The sequence below is a fragment of the Ptychodera flava genome, chromosome 21, assembly GCF_041260155.1.
Source record: "Ptychodera flava strain L36383 chromosome 21, AS_Pfla_20210202, whole genome shotgun sequence".
In the NCBI taxonomy this organism is placed as follows: Eukaryota; Metazoa; Hemichordata; class Enteropneusta; family Ptychoderidae; genus Ptychodera; species Ptychodera flava.
In genome coordinates this window covers 3,178,055-3,185,177 of record NC_091948.1, presented here as the reverse complement: position 1 = coordinate 3,185,177, position 7,123 = coordinate 3,178,055, and positions in this window count along the sequence as shown.

Sequence of the window (7,123 nt, the reverse complement as noted above, 5' to 3'; positions counted from 1 at the left end):
CTTTTTGAGTCGGTCACATTACCAGTTTCACACATCGGCAAGACTGAAAATTATTGGCATCAACATTCAAAAATAACTTAGGTGGTATATTTACAATTAATCACCATAATAGGCACCCCAGACAGTCTGATTTCTGGCATAAGACAGTATTTTTCGCATCTGAATCTGAATCTGAACTTGAACCTTGTTCAATGAAAGCACCTTCACTGCTGACGAATCCACGAGAAGCTTGTACCCGCCGTCCAAGTACACTGAGAGATCAAGTAAACTACCAGTTTAACTCCACAGGCGCTCCTTAGCTGGGTAGTCTGCCAAGTAGATCGATTTTCTGCTCGATCTATCGATCCCGTAGTCGATATGCCGCCACTGGCAGACTACCCAGCTAAGGAGCGCCTGTGGTTAACTCGCTTTTTGCCGTGATTTGCTCTGCGGGATACTAACAACATGTTCAGTTCACTTACCAGTTTCCTAATTGAACACACTGAGTCACCACTCTTACAAAACTGGCTACAATTTTCAACACAAAACTCACCATCAAAAGAGTTGCATGCATAGTATAAGTATTTGACAACAATTTAAAGGGATACAGTCGTCGGAACTGCTCTGAAATTAAATAACAACACATGAGAGCGAGGGCAATATTATATACACATATTGACTGGCCATGAGGGCAACAGCATACGTCTGTACCCCGAGGGACTGTGTGAGTCACCCCCAAAAACAGACGTAGGCCGAGGGAAACAGTCTGTTTTTGGGGTGACTCACAGGCCCGAGGGGTTAAAGACGTATGCTGTTGCCCTCATGGCCAGTCAATATGTGTTTTGTAACACATCTCATCCGTAGCCATGCATAAGAATGTACTATGCACAAAACTTGTCTCATGTAGGCCTATGATGTAATATGTTGGAGTGGTTCAGTAAGAAAAAGTTTTTCCTAACAGGATCGCATTGCTTGAACTGCAAAACGTTCAATGCACCTTTGATTATAGTTTTCGTCCGTTTCGAGTCCTTGTTGGAAACTAAAGCATTCAATTCTTCTTCAGAAAGTAGGATAAACCAAAAATTCTCGACTATCGTTTAGATCGGCCGCAGACGACATCTTTGTTTACATTCCGGTCCGCGCACGCGTCAATGTCGTTTTTGACGTCAGCGGGCATCATTTTTCGGAACTGATGCCTGGCAGGCAACAGTTCCAACAAATGATGCCTGATGACGTCGTTTACGTGGATCAGCACAAAAAGAATACATCCCACGTGACTATCAACTGGCGAATGAGAATACAGACAGCGGATGAGGTGTGTTACAACTCTGCTTGACGTTTCGCAGCGATTGTAACAAGTACAAGCGAACGACAATTTGTTAGGCGCAGAAAGGAGGCGTAGTAAGTAAAATTACGTCATCTATGTAATATCAAATGCAGAGGGCATCATCAAGTTCGCAGAGGGCATCATCACGTTCTTTTACATGTCACGTGAGTCGCGTTTAACCAATGGTAGTGCACGCTGAATGAGTGAGGTGTAATAAAGTCGTATCGGACCCATGCGACCAATGCAAACACTGTATCCAAGGTACGATGGTGATTGATGAAAGTTAGGCTGCGTTCACAAATAACGATTGGGGGGGGCTGGAGGAATCTCGATCGAAATCTTATTTTTTTTTCACATCCCCCTAAGTACCCTAAAAAATTCAAATGCCCCCCCCCCCTCTATATGGTCAAATTTTTTTCACGTCCCCCCAACTATCACAGACCCGCATATTTGTAAAGGATGTGAGCGCAGAAAAAATAAACATGTATTGTGCCGTCTGCTACCTGTATTAGCACTTTGTATAGTCATATTCCCAAGACGAGTTCTAATGCGAGAACCAGGGATTGAAAAGTGCGCCTTTAAATGCATCAGTGAATGTTTTTAGATTTATTGGTCTAAAAGCCAACTTGAGTTAATCCAACTCTGGCCAGGTCAATTGCTCCTCCTGAAGAGCACACAAAATGGCAATCATTAGAGAGTAGGCAAATTGTGAATTCTGGCTAATTGCCATATTGCACAGTGACCTACCAAAAATTGTTTCAAAACTACAAGACATATATGAATTAGATGCTACTCAAAATTGAAAATACTGGAAGGTTAAAATATTCCATCAAATAAATGTTTTAATCTCTGAAATTTTGGTTGTAATAATTGAAAATTTGGTTAAAAAATAAATAATTCCATTTGGTCACATATTTTTTCTTTTCGTCTTTACTGTTCAAAGTTTTACTTCTGTGTCATTTTATAACAAGAATGTGAAAATTTAGAAAATCAAGCATGGTGACCATATCTTTTTTCTTTAATATTTGATTATTCTCATATGCCAGAATTAAAAAAATTATATGTGTTCTTCCATGTGTTGCTCTCTGGCTTGATCTTATGTACAAGTATGTTTCTTGTGTACAAGTATGTTTCACTGTCATGAGCGTCATTTGACCCCAACTCTTCTTCAACTACCATGTACATCAGAGTCAGAGCTATCTCTGTCACTGTTCAGGTATGCAGTGACGGTGACACTGCAGTAGCAGAGCATTAATGATAGTGACACTACCCTTAGGCAGTAGCTGTATTAACTTTGATAATTTTGGCAATATTTTTGTTCAGTTTTACAACTGCGTTCTTGTTCTACTCGATCCCTACAGCATGTTGAATTGTCTAGTATTCAGCTTGCTATCACAGCCTATGTATGTGTACCATGCATTTGTATCACTGACAACTGACGACTGTCAGTCTGGACTCCAATTAAATTATCACCAAATACATATTTATATTTATATATACATGCTTTGTCTACTGTTGTAATAAAGCAGATGGTGGTAGCGTAGCCACACACAGTATATAATTAGTATTGTTTCGTATTGTTATAGTTAGATTCTGGTGGCGTGTTGGAGAAGAAACAAAACCTAAATATTCTAAATATGTGTGTTTGAGCATACTGTAGGGAGATAGCAAGAAACTATAGTTGTTATATTGCATAGAAATATTGCAGAAATCATTAACAGTTGCAGCTTCTGCCCTGTTACGAGGCTGAAGTTTGTTTTTCTACGACAAATCACACGTTTAGATTTTTTCGAGATAAAAGTCATGAAATGTGACAAAATGGTCCTAGATTTTGTTAAATTATTACTAACATTACAACATTTTGATGACATAAAAATGGTATTCGTTTTTCATTGAATTACCTACATAAAATTGGAATTGGAAAATGTAAAACTCAAAAGGGATCCAAAAATTTTCAAGTCTCCCCCCCCTACAGGTAAAGCAAAATTTTCAAGTCCCCCCTCCACTACCCCCAAAATGTTCGAATCCCTCCTGAATTCCTCCAGCCCCCCTAACCGTCTTTTTGTGAACGCAGCCTTAAAACATGTCTGTCATAATCTACATCGTATAATTTAAATGTTGCAGCTATGATGATGAGATGCATCTTGATATCGTGCACAAAATAAATTGTTTGTAAACAATAAACTCGCACAGACGCAGTTCAGACGACGGTTTCCCTTTAAATTGTTCCCTCTTACGCAGCAACATCTAACATTTATTGTTGCTAAGTAAACACTCCATATACCTTGATGGATGTATTTTTAGCTATAAAACCCCTTTAAATTACAGAAATGTGCTTATTTGATGAATTTTACTAATCAAGGATGTAGATCTAAATGGACTTGATAAAAGGCGATGAAACATGCCATGTACATTGAATAGGGCCTACACAATGATGTAATTTTATTGAAAGACATTTAGCATTTCACTTCAGCTAATTACTAGTTTCCATATTTAATGAACTTTGCTAATTAGGAATACATACATCTGAATAGAATATACTGAAACACGGGAGCACTTTCAATTCTTATCTGGTTCCATAATGTTTTTACGTTTCTCAATAAAAAGTACCTATGAACTCTTTACCTTTCCGAAAATGTCACCTCAGTGCTTCGAACCCTACAGGTACATGGTAATAACTATCTCACGGAGAAAGCGATGACTCGTTTTATAAGGAAAATATCTTGTCTCCATTGATTTGGAATAACTAAATAATGACTTTTTCATCTAGGTATATACGGCTTATATAACCTAGTTCCACAAGTAACGCTTCCCCTTGCGTAGTCTCTCTCTCTCTCTCTCTCTCTCTCTCTCTCTCTCTCTCTCTCTCTCTCTCTCTCTCTCTCTCTCTCTCTCTCCAGTGTTTTGAGTAAGTTAATTCTTTTTATGGAATCAAGTATCTTTGAGTGCACTCAGATATATTGACACTTGCTGGCATCATAGGCACCCTAGAGTGCAAACAGTTTACGGGATGAAACCTCTTCAACGGTTTATATATTTTCAAATGGAGACAGACTGCGAGATAAACATAATGTCATTCCGCAGACATATTCCCTGCAGTCTTCAACTGTAATAGACTTATGGTCATTCTTATCTCAACCATTGTCCATTGCTAGTTGAGTTATGAAATCGTAGTGAAATCACGTCTAAAAACTGTGTTCCTATTTCATTTTTGACCGCAAAGTTACGTCAGTAGGTGAAGCGCACGTGAGCGAGGTGAATGAGAGATCAGACGAGAGAAGAGCGAATGTTACAGAAATTGTGTGAAAAAGGCAGAACTAAAAGTTATGTCATTTATTGCATGTTGAAACTTTGAATATTACTTGGTTGAAATCCGATATATTGCTTTCACCGCGCTGTGGCGCAAAAATGACGTAAGAACCCACAAGTACCCGGATGGTCCGCGGTCGAGATTGTTAATGTACTGCGCTTAAACTTAATGTCTTTCCTGCATGGATCAGTTTCACTACTGAAACGATTTATACACAGTCGAGAATATCCGGAGGACCCACAAAATGGACAAGCAATGGAAATCCGTCGAATTAAGTTCGAGTCAGCTAATTTAGACGGCCATGTCTTCTTGTAGGTAGGCCAACGGGTATGGTTTATTGGAAGGCGGCCCTTCATCGTATTTCAGAGGCATTAGGACACCAATTTGATTCCGGGGAGGGGGTTGGGGGATTTTGGGGGGAAATATTGGCAGATGAAGGGAAAAATGTTTTAATCCTGTAATGGCTTGAGACAAAAATAGGCTGACAATATAAAAAATTGCAGTCACAGTGACGGAAAAAGGCTGTCTCATTCTTAAATTTCAACTTTACACCAATACCAGCCTGAGTACAATTATTGCTACACAACCTAATTCATCAACTTTCAAAGCTATTGTTGACAGGTGGCAGATATAGAAGCTACATCTTCATTTTGAAAACTTTTTGAGTTCATCAACCCAGAACTGTAAACTTTAAAATACATGTATAAAAGTGTCGACAATTGAAGCCGTTTAAAACGGAAGTTAGCTAGACCTCATTTTCACTGATTTTTTTTTCCTTTGTAGCAAAATGTTGGTAAATTGTGTTATTGAAACGCAAGTAAAATCACAAGTTCCCTGCTGTTCGCTAGACAAGCTGTTTTATTTTAAGATTGTTGTCGTATTTTTGTCGTACGTGTAGCCACGTGTAAAGTCATCCACTTTGGTATTTAACAATTATTTTTCTTTTTTTGTGTCCCATCGGAAGCATAATAGTTTCAATTGCGCTATTTCTGGTTGTTAGTATTGTGATAAATAATCATGTGAAAAGTCTAAGCTTATGACTTTGTGTTCACTTTAATAATAAATTTGTTTCCAGGTGTGTTGCTACTTCTGTTGTTTTAGACTGTAAGATGCTGCTGCCAATTTAGTAAAATTTATGAGTAATCTTGTAAATTTATGAACAAAGTACCAATTTGAAACCCACTCTAATATTTACTTGGCCCTGTGTACGACGCTGTGTGTTCCCGGCGTTGTCATGAGCATTGTACGTGCACAGGGGGTTGTCTACATGTCCGTCCCCTGGGGTGGGTAGGTGTTTCGTTGTATCGCTAATAAAGATATATTCTTCCAACCTTTGGTAGCACTGCCCTTGACAATCTTGCGTATACGTTTTATCAACATGAGAACTTCAATTATACCTTGCTAGCGCGTTCGTTATTGACTTTGTAAAATTTAATCCGGTGATAATCTGGTGAGAGAGTCCACAGATTAGTAATTTACCCTTGACTTTGGCTAATTAGGCACTCGAACTCCTCAGATAATAGACGCAGCATGTTGATAAAACGTATACGCAAGATTGTCAAGGGCAGTGCTAAGTTAAGACCGAAACACCAAAGGTTGGTAGAATATATCTTTATTAGCGATACAACGAAACATCTACCCACCCTTGGGGACGGACATGTAGACAGCCCCCTGTGGTACGTGTCGCCACAGTCGCTCGAGAGCTATTCAGCTCTGGGACTATTCGCCCCATAGACGAGTATACAGAAGCGAGAAATACCCCAAGTCAGGAAACAGAATGGCTATAAAAACCGCGCCATGTAACATTCCGTGTCCGATTTCACTGTGAAAATTAGCAAGTTCATCTATCATGCAACCGTCGATCGTTCCCTATCATTCTAAAAGTTCATACCTGATACTTTATCTGATTCAAAAACGCTTGTTTCGTGTGATTTTCGGCCGAATTCGACGGACACCTCGCCAAAACCTGGGGGTGAGCAACATTCCGGTCACCTCTTGGGTACCTCCACTTTACTGACGTTGGCGCCGCCTACCCATGAGGGATGACTGGAATGTTGCTCACGCTTATGTTTTGGCCAGGTGTCTCTCGAACTCGGCCGAAAATCACAGGAAATTAGCATTTTGTAAGCAGATGAAGTATCAGGTATGAATTTTCGTGTGATTTTCGGCCAGTTCAGAAGACACGTCGCCAAAACATAAGGCATGAACAACCTTCCAGTCACCCCTCATGGGTACGCGGCGCTAACGTCAGTAAAGTGGAGGTGCCCAACGTCCACTGTAAGGTGACCGGAATGTTGCTCACGCTTATGTTTTAGCGACGTGTCCGTCGAATTCGGCCGAAATCACACGAAACGAGCGTTTGTGAAGCAAATCAAGTACCAGGTATGAATTTTGAGAATGATAGGGAACGGTCGACGGTTACATGATAGATGAACTTGCTACTTTTCACGGTAAAATCGAACGTCGAAGATGACATGGTGGCACAATCCCTATACGAAATAGCCATT